Genomic DNA, 21446 nt, shown 5'->3' on the forward strand with positions numbered 1-21446 from the left:
AGTATCACACTCACCTGTTGCTCACTTCAAAAGGAAAGCACAAGGCCAGAGAAAGATCTCCACTCCAAATGGATTTTGCAAGGTCAAAGATACACACAGAGCACTCTCAATATCAGCTACAGGAAGACTGCCAAAGTATTGTGGGTTACAGCCATTTATTAGAAAGCACCTTTTCCACCATATGTAGTATTTTGTTCAAATCTAAGAGCAGAAACTCATGAACAGTCCAACTTTAGCCCTCAAGTAATGAGCAACAGAGAAGCAGCTGTATGTGACTCTGACAAACTCAGCTTTCTTCAGAAATCTAATTTTGGTATAGCACAATTTCATCTAAACTTCCTGAAAAAATACAAGACAGACCAACTTTTGGACCTAAACTAACATAATTTTCTTCTAACTACCTAAGAACAGCCTAAAAACTTCCCCCACCTCTTACTGTGAAACGGAATATAATTTACAAAAGTAATAAAGGTGAATGTCATCGCCTGCTTAAAATTGCCACTGATTCCTTCGGACAATTTTTTGCTAACTTAGCATTTGCCTAATATTAGATGTTAGATTCTTTTCTTCCATCAGAAATGTTTTAAACTTCTTTAGTAACTATATTAATTTTTAATTATGGTTTATTTTTATATATACATGAGAAATAAAAGCATAAAAAATTCAATCAAAGCAATTTTCTATAGTTCAATTGAACTGAAGAATATCTCATTCTCTAATATGCATCCCCTAAATCCTTTATTATTGACTATCCAGTGTTTCTATAGTAACTTTATGAACAATTCCATTACTATTTGATTTTTAAGTCTGGAAAATAATTTTAAATTTGAATGGGATGCCTGAGAAATATGGCTATAAATATATGTACTGAAATATTAAATCAGTTCATCAAAATCAGGCTTAATCTAAGCAAAGTTGCTAAATTAATGATTTGGGTAAGATGCTGCAATTTAGTGCTTACATGTTTCAGGATTTAAATATCTTTAAATGATTAATTGATACAGGATTTTATGAGTCAACTTGCTCTTAGTCTCTTTACAAATCCACCTACTGTCCGTACAGTAAAATTTCAATATTCTGTGGGGCTATTTGCTCTTCAGGCTGTTATTTTTTTTCCTCAACAAACTTCTCAGTCTAATCCTCACACAAGAAGTAAAAGGTATAAGGAGAAGTATTTCCAAATTAAAGTGATTTAACTCTATAAAATCTGACTGTCTTTAACTCTTTCTCTTGCCATCTCTTCTTGCAGTTGTTTATCCTGATTCCCTTTTTCAGTCTGTTACTGGATGCAGCATTGATTATGAGACTGGTAATAAACAAGATTTTCTTCCAAAACATAATATTCCCAATTCACTTAGTCCAGAACAACTTTCTGTAACAGGTATTTCTTTGGTACTTTCAGACACCAAACACAATTCTAAAACCCATGAAGAGGATTAGGAACACAAAAATATGAGTAATGGAACACTTTGTAATCACCAGAGAAGATAGTAGAAGTTAATTACTCTTTAATCTGTTTCTACATTTATGGTGTATTTCTGCAAGGTATTTCGAAAAAGGTATTATAGAATCATAGCAAATTTGATGAATGAAATTAAATTAGAAAAAAAAAATTAGTCATTCCAAACTTTTTCTTCAGACACAAGAAATTATTTATTATATTAATTATAACATCTATATACCAAAAAAATTTAATACTGGGTGAGTGGTTATTTAAGATTTTTATGGACTTACAAAGGCAGGACTACAAGTATTTTCCAGATTTGAAAATTACATACTTAAGCTTTTTTCCTAGAAAAGGAAAACAATCATTACCTCCGAGTCTCAAAACAGCACATCTGCAATGATGTTAAGGGTTTTTGGCAAATTTTCAATTTTCAGATCGTCCACAAGGATTTGGAGGAGATGCAACAGTTGAAAGGGGTAGTAGAAAAATTTCCACTACGTGTCATCTAAGGTGAACTGTTTTCATGAAATTAAAGAAAAAATGTTTATCCTGTTAAAGCAAGAAATTTTCAATACTCTGGTCATATCTGACAGCATGAAATAAATGGCTTTTGCTGAAGACTGTGCTTTGTGCTGCACTGAATACTTACCCTGATTTAATTTTATTGTTATCTGGATATCAAACAAGTGTTAAACACAAGCAGACCACTGGTAAGTAATGCACTTACACTGACAGTGGCTTCTGGTTTGTGCTTCATGCAGTTCCTTCCACATTTATTCAGGGAAGCTCGAAAGGACAAAAAATCAATACTAATGTAGTGAACCAATTCAAATTTGTTCCCCGGAACATCTTGCTTAGTGTGCTGCTCACACACTCTGAAATCGTATGAGGAAAGTCATCAGTTTTGAGATCGTGAGAACTCTTGTTTTTCTTAAATCAGATCCATCTAAGGAAAATGTGTAATAGCTTAGGAAGCAACAGAAGATCTCCATAGAACTACAAAATCTTTAAGAAGATCAGAACTACACGGACAAGCTGTGGTTCCCCACCTGGATGATAATAAATGTGCTACATCTGTAACTTTCTCAACTGAGGACTGCTACCACCACTTAGCTCACGTAAAAGAATTGCTATTTATCATCGAACAGTGTTCAGTGTGCACTGACAGCCAAGCTCCTTTGAACCCTCAGAAGTAATATATGACACATCATTACATTTTCTGAACATGCCACTAGGAATGCTTGACTCTCGAGTGATTAGAAAACAAAGGAAATGAAATCATCTCTTGGGAGAGACACAGCTGTCACGGTTTGAAGGTAGGTAGATGAAAGGAGGGCCAGAGTAAGGAGAAAAATTTAAAATAAATTAACAATATCGTACTTTCTGAAAAATACAGTTTCACAGGAATTATGGTCAAAGAGGTAGCTTATAAAAACGATGTCAATTCTCATGCATAGGTGGATACTTCCAAAACCAGTAACAGAATATGTCCAGTGGAAACATATTTACCATTTTCAAAGCCCAAATAAAATGAGTACAATTTAATTGAACTTAATGTGAAAAAGTAAATTTTAGTTAAGTCAGAAAGGTTAAATTATGAAAATAAAACATGTATCCTCTAGAAATGAAGAGAAACTTTGTTTAAGAGGCTGTATTTAGAAAGCATGTTTTCCTGTTAGAGTTTTAAACAGCCATATCCCCCCCAAAAAAAAAAATTGGCTGGGAATCCTGATACATTCTCAAGGGATAATGCATTGCCTTACCTTTTGACAAAACACTGTATATAAAACTTGAGCAGTGGCAGGTTTTGTATGTGCACCCTTGGAAAAATATTGAACCACAGTGAGTTCCAGTTAGAGAATAATTATTTCTATTTCAGTATTTACTAGGATATAAAATGTTTTCAAGAGAACACTAAGTTCTCTGATGAGAATATGAAACATTTTTAACTAATGCCAGAACCAATGTTCCAATACTGTTATAACTGGAAAAGATTGAAGGTTTTTCTCTTGCTTCTGATGCAGTTGGTTTATTTGGTACATTTGGCAACAGTTCACGAATAGCTTGTCTGCCATGTACTTTTCCTTCTCTCCTACTCATCTCTCCCCCTCTTTCATGCTTCAAAGGAAGATAGGGAACACTGAAACAATGAATTATTTTGAAGAATTTAGAAGAAATTAAATTAAGAAAACTCAAGTAGCAGTGGTGTTCTTGAAACTACCTGAAAATAGAAATCATTACATTGGCAACATATTACATAGTAATGGTGCACTTATGATTACCAACTTTTAATTCAGTTGAGCTAACAGGCGACAAAGTGATTACTCCTAAATAGTCTGACAAGATGGCCTCCCTAAACCTAATTTCTAGCTTGTAAAAAAAAAAAGAAGTTACTACAATATATCCTTCCTTGGAATTTGATTTGGGAAGAATTAACAAAATAGTCTAGGTTATTATCTGATATAAAAGTTAATGTAGAGGTTTTTCTTACCAAGTTAACAACATAATGCGGAGGATTTAATAAAACCATAATTTCATAAGCCAGGGCTAAAAAAACCCCATGTTTTCTGCTAACAGCAAGCAGGAGGTATGGTGAACAAAATCTTACTGAAAAGACAAGTCTAGGGCAAAGCAGCAGTGACGCCTTGACCATTTTGTCCTTCTCTGTAGGGAGTTATTCCCCACAAGACCAGACAGAGAGATCATTTTCACCCCCAAGTTGTGACACAGTCATTACGGGGACAGTCCCTGCAGGCAGCAATCAATGAAACTCAAACGTTCCAATATGGATTGGCACGCGGTTTTTTGTCTCCATCTAAAGTGAACACAGAAATAAAACCTGCATGCAGAAAAGGTGCCACTATTATTTAGTCCAGGCTAGCTGAAATTCAGCTACAATAGAAATACATGGTGAATCTGGCTTGCCTATACCAGACGTCTGTTCTCAGTGCTGACATTTATTCTTTACATCATTCATTGGAAAAGGAGACTTGTGCAATAAGTAAAATATGAGAAGAAAACATCTATTTCACTTAAAATTTGCACAAGATAAGCCATCTAAGTTACTGAGCCCCTGAAATACTGTTTTTTTTTTTAATTCCAAAAGGAATATTCAACAGAAGAATCCTAACAAAGAAGAAAAGTAATAAAAAATATTCTAAAAATGCTTTTAAAACACCAACTTGTTAAAAAATAATGCTGCTTAGCTACACTGTGGCATTTCCCCATGATTTCTGTATACAACATGTTACATAATGGAGCTGGATTTGCATTGAGGGCAGGAACAGCAAATGCTGTTTATATTTCCTCATAATTATAGCTAACAGAAAGAGTTCAGTGCTTCATAAAAAAAAAATTAAAAAAAAACTCACAAAAACCAAACCAAACAAAAAACTTACAGGTCTGAAAGCTTTCATCCAAGAAGTAATTGAGAAAAAAAATTCTGCACTTGCATAATTTAACAGCTGCTAAATCACTAGTATTAGGCCATTTTTACTACTTCAGAAAACATATTTGTGACTGCTGTATATCATAGTTAGATGCATTGAGAATTTTTTAACTCAAGAATACTATTTTGTGAATGATTTTTCAAAGTGGCTTATTAATATAAAATGAAAAAATTAAGTAGGGTAGGTGGAGGAATATTTTACAGATTCATGCAAATCACCATGATGGATTATAAATGCATGTATGTATGTGTACAAATACAAAATATAAAAATTATTTAACTGAGAGTCTGCTGTATGCAGCACATTCTGGCCTTGGGAAAGAACCACGTCAAATGCCATTTGATGATGCTCAGCCAGGCACATATAAAGGCACATTGCACCAATAATATTTGACAACACTGGCTGTGCTTTTTCTGCTTCAGTGGCTAGCTTGCTCAAATTCTGGGCAAAGCAACACACAAATAGTTTATAAGCAGCTACACTGTCAGCATCATCCTTTCAAAGCAATGACCACAGTGGTTTCCCAATAAAACATACTTCACATTTCAGGTTTGAAATTATGAAATAACAAGGGAGAGAAATGAAATTTATTAGCTCCAGGTCACCAAAAAGATGCCAGTGAAAACAAAATTACCAGCAGTTAGCTTAAAATTCAATTTTAATATCCAGTAAGCTCTTACTTTTCTTTGATGCTGCTTCCAATGCATTTTTTGTTGCCTCAGAAAATACTGAGGACAGTTCCTGCATCTGGACAGCAGGTTGAATTAAAATGTCTTACACTGGACAATCAAAACTAGATACATCTCAAAGCACTGAGTTTGGTAGCAGCACTGTCCTAACTATTGGTATGAATGAATGTGCATGATCAGAATTATATATGTGGAAGCCATGAAGGGCCAAGCTTCTTCCACATTTTTCAATAGCCACAAATCTATCCAGCTAACAGATGTATCCAACTTCACCATGACCAGATGCAGTCCAAAAGACCTTCAGATTTTTGCGGACTACATTGGTTGATGGCAGACACCAAAGACTCACAGTACTTGTTAAGACAGACCTTTGCTAAAATTCATCCATCCACAGTGATGCACGGACTGAGTAGATGTTTCCTCCCCAGCTGTTTAAGCTCATGGCAGGACAAGGTTCTCTCTTTTGTTCAGCTTCCCCTACTGAAATGGCACAAAAGGCTGTATGGAAGAAGTCAGTCCCAAGAGTGAGAGAAGGAGAGGGATGAGACCACAAAGGGTGCCCAGAAACTGAAATTGTGAATTATTTCTTGGAGAAAGAGGAAAAGACATCTGACCTGTGTGTGGGTGATTTTTTTCTCCACCTTGTCTGAAATTATCCTATCTCTACCTTAGAACTGTATCATGACTGACAGCCCAGCCTCATTCTGTCTGCTGGCTGGGGACTGTCCATGCTTTGGGACACTCATCGTGAGGATGCTCTCATGCAGTTCTCCCTCCCAGCTCCACTACCAAATACAGCACACAGCATGTAGGGTTTAAAAGAAAATATGAGGTGAAAATGAGAGCACTGCACTAATTAACTGCTGGGATTTTTTTTGAGCTGTTCATTTTCCTTGGTTTCAGAGCCCATAATCAATGATAACCTAAGATCAACTCAGAAAATTGCTAAATCAAACTTGTAGGTTTCCATTGGTAACGATTCTTTTGACAAGTCAAACGGCTCACAACACTTAATTTTTTTCTCCCAGGAATTTGAGTACAGAGGAGAGCAGGAGTGGCCAATAAACAGAGCAAAATGTTATTAGCTTTGTTCAAACTCTGACATTGAGTCTCCTAACTTTTAACCTTGCAGCATTCTGTAGTACATGGATCAGCAGTTTTTTCACTTCCCACCATCCTACATCCAGCCTTTGCACTGCTAGAAGGATTTAAGTCAGTACATTGCAAAAATAATTTTTGCTAAATCAGTCCCAAGCTCATTTCTGTTTACATTTACTCACATAACTCCTCTGACATTATACTGCCCAAGTATTCAATGCAATTACCACTGTAGGATAATATACTGCATGTAACCTTCTAACCAATATTGTGGTTTTATGTTTAAAAATTAATGAAGGAAAATGTCTTGGTTCTGCCATAGACTCATAATTTACAATTTTTATACAAACAGACACCATAACAGATTTTCTTGATACCCAAATAATTAACTATACATTTTATTTAACTTATATCTTCAAATATGGAAAGGAGAAAGAAGCCACAGACATGGAGCAACACTTATACTTCAATAAAACACATATTCCTAATCAAAACACTGGGTTGTAGGTGGTGGGGTGTAGGGTGGGTTTGGGCAGGGGTCAAAGAGAGAGAAAGTATTCTACAACATTATTCTACAGAATGGTGAATTTTTAAGGAGACATTTAGAGAACAAAGAGGAAAAAATAATTTTTTTTCTTAGAGAAAAAAGAAAGATGTTAGACCTGGTACCTAACTTTAATTTTTTTTTCTCCAACTTCAACCTTATTTACATTACCCAGTATATTAAATTACTCTTCACTTGTTCCCTTTATTTCTTTCAATACTCCTATGATGTTCAGTGAATGGTACTGTTTCTTGAGCTAGATGTGAAGTCCAGCTGAACTGGAAGTGTCAAATATCAGCTTGGTTGGTGCTTTTTTTCCCTAGTTCTGGACTGAACCATATTGGAACCAAATGCAAGCCTGCATTTCCCTCAAGTAAAGTGTTTCAACTCCAACTAGTAACACTAAGCTATCATTTTCAGCTCATTAAATTCACTCTTCTTACAATTAAAAAATTATAAGTGTAAAAATAGGAACATTTGAGTAGATCATCTATCAGTATATTAAATACATTTTTGCATTAATCTGCAATTCTATGTTTGACCTTGAGATTTTCCAAGGTTCTGACAATCAAGAAGCAAAACAGCTTGCTGTAAACATACTAACTAAATTTTTTGAGAATGGAAGATGGCACAATATTAAGCAAGTTTATTAAAAAAAAAGTTAAGTTCTTCAGTAGAAGTAAACAGTGACTTGACAGCCCAAAAATATCTCATTATCCTTTCATGGCAGCCACTTAAACCTCAGCAAAATCCTCTATTAGACCTTATAATCAATTTTTTTTTCTTGCTTTGTCCTCCAGCTGAATAAGTATGATTTATATATCAATTTTAAGAAGTAAATTCAGCAGTTTACTGTACAAGATATCTATTTTCAATCTACAGTTTGAGTTCTGTCATATGGAGCAATATACACGGAACAATTTTAAAGCCTATGTGATAGGCAAAAAGCTCAGACCTATTCTTATGAACTGCCAATAGTTCTGATTATTTTCTGATTCTGTTCGGTGTGCCGAAACTGTTGAAATTCACATACGGGGTATCTTCATCAAATTGATTAAAAATATAATACTAGGGGAAGAAGACATTTTGAGAAAAATGAAATCTCATGGATCTTTCAAGAAGTTTTACTCCCCCCTGTTTCCAGTCTGGCAGAAGGTTCAGCCTGGCACCAGAAATGTGCTGATTTCTGGGAAGTGTCTAAATCTGTCTAATCAACATGCCTGTAGAAAAAAAGTCCTTGGTTTCTCTATTTGCAGTAGAGACAAAGTATGAGCAACTATGTCCCTATCAACCAAATTTCCATCTGCAATCAAATTTTCCAGCTCAGAACTGGAAGAACCAAGCATTTGTACTGTAGAGCAGGAGGAAACATAGTAATACTGCTACGTACAGAATTTCAGAATAAAAGAAGCACCTTTTCTTATGAAGCATTACAGGTAACCAGACAATACAAAAAAGAACAGATCAGACTTGACTGGCTTTCAGTTACACAGGAAGGGATAAATGAAGATATGAATCATCTTCTGTAAGGATGGCTGGTCAGCAAGTATAGGTCTTGCATGCCCTGGGACCAACAATGGGCAAAGGGACTGGATAGGGAGAAGGGACAGAAACTAGAGGCCAGCCCAACAGCCAAGGGAGGAATGCGAGCCAGAAAAGAGAATGAAGAGGCAGAGGGTAGGAAGTGACTTGGGACAGAAGCATGAAGGAGCAGACAGATACAATACAGAAAAGAGCACACAAGCTAGCATGAAGAATTCATAGAAGATCCTGTGTGTCAAGACATGAACCATTATAGGTGGATGAAATCCAGAGAACAGCAGCAATGGAAAAAGAAGCAAAGAGCAATGCTAGAGAAGTGCTCCCCCACCAGAACCTGGCTTTGAACTGTTTCTCAGCACTTTTCCACTTTCCACAAATAACTGTGGAATCTGTTAACAGTGTGTCTTGCCTCCTTTCAATGTTGAGTCCCAAGGGAGGCTTTTAAAGCATTCTGTGCTACAAAAATGTAGCATTCTGAAATAATCAAGATGTTAAAGGTCCTGTGCTAATTGGGCACACAAAATGAATGGACACTTCTTGTACATTATGTGCCTTACTGACCCTTTTGTAAAATGGAACTAAAACCTTTTCCTTTTTTCACATGGGTGCCGCAAGTTTCTTATATCCAAGTACCCTTACTAGATAATAATGTTAAGTGTCACAGAAAAGCCCAGAGAAAAACACTAATAGTCCCATCTTCAGAGAAAAATGTGAATACAACATGTGAAGATCCCATTAAACAACAAGGATGAAACAAAAGTATGAGCATTGGCTGCTTCCCTGAGCATTCTATATTTTGCTTTTATTCTGGAACCTTCTCCCTTAAGTTATTTTATTATTTGATCATGCAACTAAAATTGCATATGCTGAGGCCAATGGAAGGGCTTACTTATTATTAGCAATTTATATTTTTCAATGTTTGATTTAAAACCTGCAGTTTTCAGTCTGACAATGTGTGTGGCTATCTACAATGCATTTAAAATCATACTACTGTTGTGGTTTAGGAATGATATTCTCCATTTTACTATCCCCAAAAAAACCATGCTGCCACTCACTCCCACTTTCCCCTCCAACTGGAAGCACAAAAGACATAGATCATGTGTTGAGATAAGAACAATTTACTGGAAATAGCAATGAGATACAGCAGGTAACAGCAACAATATTAATAACAAAAGGTATAACACAAGGAAACTACACAGAAAGTCCTTCACAATATGACCAGTTCTTCCTCACCACATTTTTCCCCACTGGAAAGAACACCTTTCTCCTCAGAAACAAGAGTCCCTTACTCCTCTCCTAGCAATGAAGTGAGGTGGTAAAGAAAAACCTCCAAGTCACAACCTCCCACAGCCACACACCTCCCAGCTACTGCCAAAAAATTAACTTTGTCTGACAGAAACCAAAACAACTACATTATGATGAGATTTAATACATTGTATGAAAAGGACACAAAAACTTTGTTGGAGCCTTTTTCATGTTAAATTATTTCAATTTCAGACTCTGATTTGTGGTGATTAAACACAAAGAACTACTTCTTTCAGCATTGTCACCATTGCCTAACCGTAGCTTATTAATTTGGAGTTTTAAGATAAACTGGAGGAAGTGTTCATTCTCATGGACAGGAACTTAAATGTATCAATATACACAGATGTACAGATACAGATGAATAATTTAATATAAAAATACATATTTTCATAAAAGAAAAATAAATTGCAGTAATTCCTTTCTCTGTCTCTCCTCCTCTCCCCAACACTGCAGACATAATTTTATATAAACATATCTCAATGGGAGAAAGACTATATCTGGTTGATAAGCACAACCACCAATCCAAATTTAATCTTCTTCCAAGTGTAGGTATATGAAAACTTTTTTTTGGCACAGGACTGAAAATGTGTTTTGTTTCCTATACTAAAAGCACAGTTGTCCTTGCATTACTGGTTGGACACAAAATGAATAATGAAACATGATATGATGAAATTGTAAAACTTTAAATCATCTGTAGAACATCACTTGATAATGCAGTCTGCTATGATATGTTAGACCCAGGTTCAGCATTTCCTGTTTCTAATGTAATTGCAAAACTCTGAACAGATATCTAAAAATCCAGCAACACAAAGTGTATTTTGCAAAAAAATTAGTTTCTTGTCTGTACTGGTGACCTTTGCATACTCATTATATATTCACTAACCTTCCATTCTACTTTGCTGCTACTCATATATGAAGAACAACACTAATTCACAATGAAATCGGTTATGACAGCACAGATTTCACTTGCACTATTTTTAGGCAATACTGAACTCATGTTTTCAGATTATTCTGGAGACTGCTCCATGTGTTTTCTCACCTGAAGTAGCCATTGCATCAGATTACTATTTCATTTATTCTGACACATGGATAATAAGCTGAAGGCTAGGTTTTCCAAGCCATTAAAAGTGCATTTATTTGTAACCCATTAACTCACTGTAAACATCTAACTTGTCCATGGATAATTTCAATCCAAACAGCTCCATAACAAATCACAGGCACTCATTCAAGGAGTATTGTGTTTCTTCATGAATCTTTTGAAACTGAACCAATTTCAGAGTGCGAACTTGAAAACAAGAATTGCCACCTTGCTTGGGCCCTCCTGATACGTGCAAGACAAGAATTATGTTTCACTGAAAAACCTAGAGGAAACCAACCACAGTGAAATACTCTGGTTTCCAAGGTAAAACCACCAACAAATTACATACAGAATGAACATTAAGTACTTACAAGGGAGCAACTAGTTAGCTGAACAAAGTCTGTGCTTTAAACATGCACTAGCTTTTACAAGGGAATTGAGGTGAACAGCTCAATTTCATTTCAGCTTCAATTTGACAAGAAATTGTCAATCAACACATGGAGGATTCTGGAGTTTGGCTCTGTTGTCCACTGTAGTGTAATTTCATATACACAAACTGGGTTTGGCAGTTTCAGCCTTCCAGAACCCAGTATTTTTCTGAGTGAGCTCTGTGGAATTCTTCAAGCTAATTTTCAGGCAAAAGAAAAATTAAGCCCATAAGATGTACAGGGACAAAATGGGTAAGCTGCTATCTCATGTTGTAGCTGAAATGTGACTGGAGGGGGGAAGTGGCAATAAGAAACTGGAACCAAGATAGGATGGAAGAAGAAAACATTGAACATAAAAGTAAGATAGAAGTCCAAACGAGTAAGCCCATTAAGTGAACACTTAAAAGGGAATAGATACCTCAGTGAAAATTTGGTGTCAAGAGACACTGACATCGAAAAATAAAGACAGAATAGGGAGAGTGATTTTTTTTTTTTTTAGGAAGCTACCTTATGCAGCTTTTTGAATTTAAGACTTAGTAAGGAACTAGCTACTTATAGTAACAAAAATGCACAACAAATGATGACTTTTGGTGAAGAAAGTATGGCATGCCCCCCTCAAACGCATGCTACATAGCTGTGTGGTCACTCCTATTCTTCCCTACTTGAAGAACTGAGAGGACAGAAATGCCTATAATCCCCTTTCAAGTTCATTAATATGACTAAAATCCAGATAAGCTTTACATCTCTTTCTCCAGAGTTTCAAACTGGAAGCTTCCCAGTTTGCAAATTGGTGATAAAAAGTTTCATTTTGCTTGCATAGCAGATCCAAATATATTTTTCTTAATACAGCCCAGATGTTGCGATCTCATAATGCAGCAGCTCTGAAAAGCTGTAAGAGAAGCATCATTTTGAGAATCTGCTTGTGCATATTTGGCCAGAGAACTCTTCCACTGGAGATGGAAAAAGCAAGTTTTTGTGAAAATTACACTAACCTTGATAAAACTGGCCTAAACCAACAGATTTAAAAGTATGGAAAATTTAACATTAAAATACCACCCTTGAAAGTTTTATAATGAGAAAATGCCTGGATTTTGCCTTAAAAGCTGTTTTTAGTTTTATGCGTGTTATACTTAAATTTGTACTTTTTGTATATGAATTCAGGTGAAAAAATGACATGACAAACTTTGTTATTCCAATTGCATGTAACACTTATTTAAGTAAGCTGCATTTATGGAACACAACTTTTATTTGTACATAAAGTGTTCTGTGGGAGAACAAGAAAAAATTATAAACTGAAACTTGGAGGTTCAAACTGAATGTGAAAAAACCCCTATTTCCACAGCAGGATAATTAGGCAGTTTACCCAAGAAGGTTGCAGAAATTCCATCCTTGGATGCTTTCAAGATTTGCCTGGAGAAAATGCCAAGCAATCTGGTCTAAACTCAAATGTTGACCCTGCTTTGAGCAGGAAGCCTGGCTGGAAGACCTCTCAAGATTCCTTCCAAAATGAATGATTATGTGATTCTAAGGCTTCAGAGTCAATCAAAATGTTTCTCTTTTTTCCTCGGCCAGACACCTGCTGATATGATACCAGCCTCCCTCTCAGTGTGTAAAATGAGGAAGAAGTATTGTGACCAAGTAGTATCTTCTCATCCTCATTGTTTAACGGTTTATCATCATCAACTCATGGTAATGAGCAACTAACATGCTAAGACTTCAATTCAGAAAATAAAATAAAGTGCTATGCAATCAATTACTGTGTATTTAGATCTCTGTGTTAAAGTGAAAGAGAAAAGAGCAGTTAATCTAATTAGAAATTGAGTGCTTATACTTTAGAAATGACATTAAAAGGTCAAATAGAATACGTTATCACATATTAATTACATAATTTGTGATTTCTTTTTCCAATACCAAAAAACTTTGTAGAAAAATGACAAGAAAGACAAAACAGGAAACCAGTGAAGCTGATGTGACATGACATCTCTTGTTATATCTATTTCTGACAAATCATAAAAATAATACGGCAAACATGGAAAGATTTCACACATATCTAAACAGCAAGAATCATCTGAAAATTTTTCATACATAAGTGTCAAAATCTTTTCACTCCAGAAGTTCAGAATTGTGATCAGTGTGAGTTCTAAGCTATCTGTTGTGCTTTCCTAATTCTGCCATGACACAAAACGTGCAGTTCCAAGACAGGCAACATAGGGGACTTAGGAAGGCAAAACTGCCAGTATGTTTGTTAATTTAGAAAAATTTGGGCAGGTCAGCCTAATCTGTTTATTTTCACATCACGCTAATGTGGTGTTACAAGTATAAAAATCATATTACTACTATTATTAATAAGATAAGCTTTTGTTATTAATGAAGTGCAACAGAACAGTGGTTTCTTATGACCAAGCTTCACAGAAAGATGCATTCTCATCATTGTGGTTTCCAGACTGAAATGGTTTTAATAAAATTAGGTACACAATTTTAAAAAAGGCCCTAAGAGAAAAGACCAGAACTCTTAAATGTAGAATAAATGCTGCTTTAGAAAAGAATAACTTTTCTTTAAAGACTTTCATAGTCTACTGTAAAAGTTGTGGAGGTAATAACAAGCTATGATATTGACCTGATATTATTCAAGATTAAGTTTATTCAAGCCAGAGAGAATTGCCTCACCTGGAAATCTAACCTTAGTGTGTAGAGGTGTAACATCTATAAGTTAAGATGAATTTCAAAGATCAAGACTTAACAATTTACTTCTTATATAGCTAATTATAGCTAACTGCTGGCCACTTATCTGCCTGGGAGTAAGACTGCAAAAAGTGTTTTGTGTTTTAAAAACTGCATAATTATTTGCAAGTAACCATGGGAACCAGCATTAACCAAAATGTCTTTTTTAGTGCAGCTCTCCATTATACATATAAACTTCAGTGCTTCCCCCCTAAAAGCCCTTTCTTTGTTCCTCAAGCTTTGACAGAAAATATTAATTTAGGTCTAAAGAGTGAATTTAACTTTTACTGCAGAATGGAAAATAACAGCACAGACAATAAGAACTGATAGTTTCCACAGCTGCCTGTAATCCCCACTGAAACTGGGGTAATTATATGCAGTCCAGAATACAACTGCTTTACATAGTGACTTTTGATATAGGGCTATTACATATTATTCTCACTCCTGTTAAAGACCATAATTGACTCACTTTTATGTATTGCAATTTCAAGAGACTCTGAACATGCCCTACAAAAACAGACTTTTAAAAACATACTCATAAATTAAAAAAAAAATAAACCCACAATTTTGTCACTTCCAGAATACCACAGGATTACAGAATTTAACTCCTTTGCATGGGGGAAAAATGGTAGATTTTTTGATTCTCATAGTCAGCAGCTAAAACATCACAATGGGAGAAAATTCAAAGTTTCACATATCCATGTTGTTGTTTAAGCTGCACTGTGATCTGGAAAGTCCAAACAGGTATCATTGAAGACATGGAAAATAACTGATCTTTTCTTCCTAAACTATAAACATCTACATCATTCACATAGAGAAATAAGGCTTATAGAAACCAAGTATTTATTAATTGTCAGCAACTGACAGAATGGTGAACTACAGGGAGTTAATTAGGCAAATGCCTTTTGCTAGGTTACCTCAGATATGCATCTTTTACTTAAACAGCTAAAAAAAATCTACCTGTGCATCTTACAGCTCTACTGGAATAAACGGGTGCCATTTTAGCAATTATATTTCAAAGGCATCACACAGTGCTTTGAATTGGATAGGCTCAGTCTCTGGGGAAGGGCCCTCTATTGGGCTTTCCTGAAGTAACACACAGCTGCTAGTTTGAAAAGTAGCATTGCTGTAACCTGGGGGTGAACTGCTTGCTCGTCCTGACAGCAAGGGCTGCTCACTGTACACACAAGAGAAAACGCAGAGTTCCACATCCAGGCATGAAGACAAATCACCTGAGTGGGATAAGAGTGCACAGCTAAACACAAACAGACCACACCAGAGCATCTGACCTCCTGCTCTGTGTGTGATAGCTTTGGCAACTGCCCATCCTACAGTGGTGACTGACAAAAGGAGAGACAGCTACAGAAACAGAAGACCCTGTGCTTCAAGAAAGTTATTTTCAAGATGAAAAGTTTCAAGACTCATAAGCTTAGACTTAATACTTAGTATTAATTACTTACTAACAGATACTTGGTAGTCACCTGCATATCCAAATATAATAAACACTAAATATAAAGACATAAATAGTAAGATGCACAACACGAAGAAATAGCAAAACGTAGGGGAAAAAATACCCGAACAAGCACAGAGGAAAACCCCCACATACCATAACAGAAAAAAGATCCCTTAGAACTGACTCATCTTTCTTAGCAAGGTTTATCTAGCTAGAAATCATATCCTACCATGCACCAACAATTAACTACAGTAGAAATCTGCTCTATTTTCTACCGAAGGAGAGAAAAAACTTCTCTTCGAAAATTAGAGTTTTGTGAGACGTGAATGGAGTTTTAATGTTTCCCACAAAACTTTTCCCAACCAGACAGAAGTTTTTCCAGTGCCTTCATACTGTGCCAGCAGGTATGTCCTACGTAGGATCACCCCCTTGCCACAGATCCGCTGTTTTAACAGCACAGCATCTGCTGGATACTTCTCCACACATGAGAAGTATAGCTGAGCATCACTCAAAGCATTTGCCACTTCTGCATGTGATTGTAAATGATTAAGTTTTAGAACTGCTAATGTGAAGAATTCCTTATTTATATGACTTAATAAGGCATTAGGGATACATGACCATGGAAAGTGAGTGAATCAGAGCAGAGGACATGTTAACTTTACAGTAAATATGTAAACTCTCATGAATTGTGTAAGGACTGCACAGTACAGTATTTTATTGGTGATAAAACAATTAGCAGTATTGATACATGAAACTCCAACCAAAAAAAAAAGCAACTTCAGATTTCTCGAGCAAAGTCTTGTATTGCAACCCATTGTTCCAGAGGGGAAAAAACAGCAAATGTCCATAAATGTCATGCAGCAGAGAAGCGCCACTCCCCCAGCAGCATCAGAAAATGATAAGGCAACCAAGCCATGGATAAGCTCTTATCAAAAAGCCTTAAGAGGGATAAAAGACTGTGCTCACCAAGAAAAAAAGATATTTCTCTAAAATAAATAGAAAGTCAAGTCTTAACCCACAGAAATACATACCCTGTTTTACACAGTCAAGTTGCTTCAGTGTCCTCTCCAGAAAGATACATAGTTGAGAGATGTGCATGTACCATTACTAGTTTCCCTAAAAATCAACTTAATTAAGAGTTGTTTTTTAGCCATGCACAAAATCTATACATCCAAAACACACCTGACATCATTTAGTCTGTGAGCAAGCATCAGTATAAACCACAGACACCTAACTGTGTTTTCAGTTACACCTGGGGCAGCGTTCAACACCACTTCAGACTACAGTAACTGCTGCCTACAGATCAGACAGTATTTGTCACTGCCAAATATTTTTTTTAACCAGGCACAGTCTAGAAGACAAATGTAAAGCCTTCTGAATGGCTAGTCATATTTTGGATGAAAATGACAGAAGCTCAACAGAAAATATACTAAGGTCAAGGCAATGACAAGAAAACTAACTAGAGGCAATTTTTTATCAGGGTATCTAGAGAGCTTACTAATATTTTGACAAAACCTATACCTTCATTCTTCTAGCTCTGAGTTATCATTTTTCTGCTTTACCAATATAGCTAACACACCAGTAGCAAATATCTTTTTCATTACACCTTTTTTACATCTTTCAGATGTAAATAAATAAATATTCAGCCTTAATGTATTTCTTGACCATATTCTTTTCCTACACATACCTCTTAACTTACCAAAGAACACCACCATGCTCATCCTTATTTCTTCAATTTCAGTCTTTTGTTGTTTCTGAGATAAGTCAATATACAAGTCACATCAAATTCTAGGTGACCAAGTAAGTTTAACTCAATCAGAGAAGAAAGAGGCAATAATACATATATTTAGCATCTGAAGTGAATGCAGCTCCTATGGAGATTTCTTTTAAATCTAAATAAATGTGAACTTTCATCCTTCCTCTTTTGTATTATCACGGCAAGTAGCTAATCCATTCTTTCTTATCCAGTCAGCCTACTGTATTTTCTAACTATTTCTACATGCGACCTAAAAAATATTCTGATCACTTGAAAATAAATGAGCAAATCCTTTTTACTGGCACCACACCAAGTCCAAATATGATAACTGAACTGAAAAAGTCAGCAACGTGACAGCTGATGAATGCTTCTACTTAGAAACATTCTGACTGCTCCTGTTCTCTAATTTTGGTGTTTTTTGCTTGGGTCAGTTGAGTGTTTGATTGTTTGTGACTTAAACCCAGGGTTCTCCTTCTCCTGCTTGTTCCCACAAGTGTTAACTATATACTTCAGTTACTTTAACAATACTTACATATAAAAATTATTTCCTTAAAAGCATTTATAAATCCCCAGACTGAGATAACTTTTATACAGCAGGTTGTACCATAGTATAAAATCAACGGATGCAGCTCCACCTGTTCTAAACTGATGAGTTCCAAGATGTTACATGAATTCCCCAACTACCCTGTCATAACTTCCTGCTAAAGAAGTTGTGACACCATATATATGGTACTTCTAGGCTAAAAAACTAACGAAGCAATATTTTGGTAAGCAGAATATACATCTAGTAAAAAGCAAAGCTAAACAGTCACATATGGCTGATGATGATTCATCTCCTGAAAGCCACACATTAAGTGTGGCAACACAGTGGTGTCAGGGGTCATGGAAATGCCTTTACTCACACCTCAATCAACATTTTAGAGAACCCTGAGAGAAGACTTCAATGCATTTTCAGAGCCATGATGTTTTTAAGTAGCAACAATTCACAGGTTGTCATACTGTTGCCATCCCATTTCAGGGGTTCCATACCATTGTCTCTTTATCGTGAAAGTTTCCTACCTTCTTGGTGTTTCTCATGGGCAGCTCCTCAGAGCACTGACTCCTTCACAAAGCAGCCAACTGACTCCAGTTCCCTTCTCAACCAGCCACCCCACTCTTTTACGGCACTCTTCTTCTCATTGCTTACAGCTGTGGCCTATAAAAGTCAGGTCTGCTCCTAATCTTTGATAATTAACTCAGTTGCAACTCCTTAGGGGTAAGATTAATTTCTACACTATTGTTATTTTCTTATATTCTATCCCACTACATCATACAGTTCTAGTGTCATCTGCTTCCCTTCTACTGTGCAATTCTTAATAGTCTATAATGCATAAACTGCCTCTTTATCTTTTATTTCCAATGGATTAACTCACAAAAATAGTTTACTGGTAAATAGATTGCTCAACAGTTTATGGAATCTTGTACACAATTTTAAACTCTCCTCTTAATGTTACACAGAAGTGGATGTGCTGTTTCTGAAAAACAATACCTTGCTTAATTATCCATACTTATTTTCAGGTTTTATCTGTAGCATTCAGCTGGCTGATAGTTGCACTTAAGTGATGCTGTTCCTGGGAAGCTAATGCTGAAGAGATGCTGTAAACCTGATATAATATATGGCAACAAATAAAAGGACAGTTAGGATTAATAAAACAGAGCTTTATTTTCTCTCTAGAAACAAGGTGACGATTCAAATAACCCCTCAAGGTTTCATAATCGTATCATATCTCCTTTTTTATATACCAAGTATCAGAGATTTCTCTTCACAACCTAATACCATACTTTTTTAATAATACACATTTTTTCATTTAAGATTCAAAAAATTCAGTTTCACTCTAGAAAATAATAATCTGTTCCTCTCTCAGAGTTTCTGGATTGATTTCTTTCAATCTAGCTTTGGAATTCTATCTGAGAGAAAGCAATTTGACAACTGAGGACATAATGTTCCAGCAAAGCAGAGGAAAAAAGCTAGAGACAGAGCAAAAGCAAGTGAGCACGCACATGTGCATCCAAGAAGAAAGGTCACACTAACATGAATTTCTTTTACATCTTTCAGATGTAAATAAATAAATGTTCTGAGTGAAATATCTGATCAGCAGAAATCAGAAGCTCTTCAAACAAATCAGACATTGCATGCTATAGGCAGATAATTTGAAGAAAGTAGTATATGCTAAGGGCTTTACAACCAAAAAAAAAGGCACAAAGATAATGTATGCATGTACCATTTTAAGCAAATTTACTGTGTTCTATCTGAAGTAATGTAACATTATAGTGCCATACCCACGGCAGGTAGAAAAGGAAGAAGTAGGAACAAAGCGACAGTTTGCTGACTGGGATAAAGAGATGCCCAAATTGCTCTGAGCCTATGTTAAAGAAACAAATGTTTGCAGAGGGAAAAAGTACAAACCTCAGGTTCATTCACTGCTCTATAATACAACATTAAGATATCTGGTCAGGGGGAGGAAGGAATGTACACATAAAAACCATTGCTTTTTGTCTAGACACATTTCTGATCACATAAATGGGCCCCATCCCAGCTTGAGCCCCTCTTTGCAAACTCAGTCACAACCTAGTTACAGTACTCCCACAGATATAAGTTGTTTTTTATCCCTATTGCTATCTTTTTGAAATCCCTATTATGAAGAAGATCAAGAACTATGGGAACTACAAGAAAACAAATTAGGTGACACAGTTATGAGGGGTCTTTTTCAGAAGAGTATCATCAAAGTACTCTAGAAGGGAAGATAAAATTCAATAAGCAAATCCAGGGGAGGGCCACAAAGATTCTTCATTGTGAGGGTGGTGAGGCACTAGAAAAAATTGCCCAGAGAGGCTGTGGATGCCCCATCCCTGCATGTGTTCAAGGTCAGGCTGGATGGGGCTTTAGAGCAACCTGATGTCAGGGAAGGTGTCTCTGTCAATGACAGAGAGATTGAAACTAGATCAAGGTCACTTGCAATCCAAAAAATTCTATGATAATATGACTTAGGTAGAGTTACCAATAAGAAAATAGTAAAGGGAGAAAAATGGGAATATGAACAAAGGAAGAAAGGAGAATCAGAACAAGAAACAATATAGGGCTATATGCTATAGCAGTAAGAAAATAATTCTACCAGACCTTTCCTTTACCTAGCCCCATCTCATTATTCAGGCTTGAAAAGGCTGCTGTTTTTTCCCAGGAGAATGAATAAGGGAGGTAAAGAGGGCTTTTATCGGTAAAATGGGCAGCCAAAAAACCTGTTTGATATTTGTAGTTGTTCATAGTCTTACACAGGTATTCTCAAGATTAGGAACCACTAAGCAAGACAATGGTTTTTTTTGAGGCAGTTACTTAACAGCAAATATAATCTCAATTTCTTTTAAAATGCATCAAAAATAATTAGGTACTAATGAACACATTTCTCAAATACAGTGGCACCTTCTAAGAAGCTTGAACTGCTGGACAAATCAATATTCAGAACAATCTCAGAGTCTGAAAGAGTAAGATAAGTAACAGCAGTACACAGTTCTGTAGTTCTTCAAGGTCTTTGCAATACTGAGATGGTATGAGTTTATTCTTTTCACACCAGTAACAATACTATAAGTTTCACCACTGGAGTGAATTCCACTCCCCTGGAAAGTTACTGTGTGCCACCATATCAGTTTTGAAAAGGAAAGCTACTCAGGAGGATTTAAGCAAATAATTTATGTCCACTAACAAATCTTGAAAATTTCAGTCCCAAAGAAACTGATTCTATTCTCCTTAAGAAATGTCTAGGAACAAAATTTTAATGTTTAGATGTAACACCCATTTTAAAACCTACCTATATTTGGCATATTTGGCAATATTTGGCCTATTTGCCCAAGAGTCTGTAACTATCCAAAAGGAATCCCTGTTACCTACAGGAAAAACAATTA

The 21446-nt window shown here is 35.9% G+C and overlaps 1 protein-coding gene across 5 annotated transcripts in view; it reads right to left on the bottom strand.

The window, feature by feature from the left end:
* SYT1 (synaptotagmin 1) overlaps positions 1-21446 on the bottom strand; it is a 333546-nt gene that overhangs the window by 185837 nt on the left and 126263 nt on the right. The gene's annotated exons all lie outside the window — the stretch shown is intronic.

This window comes from Ammospiza caudacuta, chromosome 5 (assembly GCF_027887145.1).
Source record: "Ammospiza caudacuta isolate bAmmCau1 chromosome 5, bAmmCau1.pri, whole genome shotgun sequence".
Lineage (NCBI taxonomy): Eukaryota > Metazoa > Chordata > Aves > Passeriformes > Passerellidae > Ammospiza > Ammospiza caudacuta.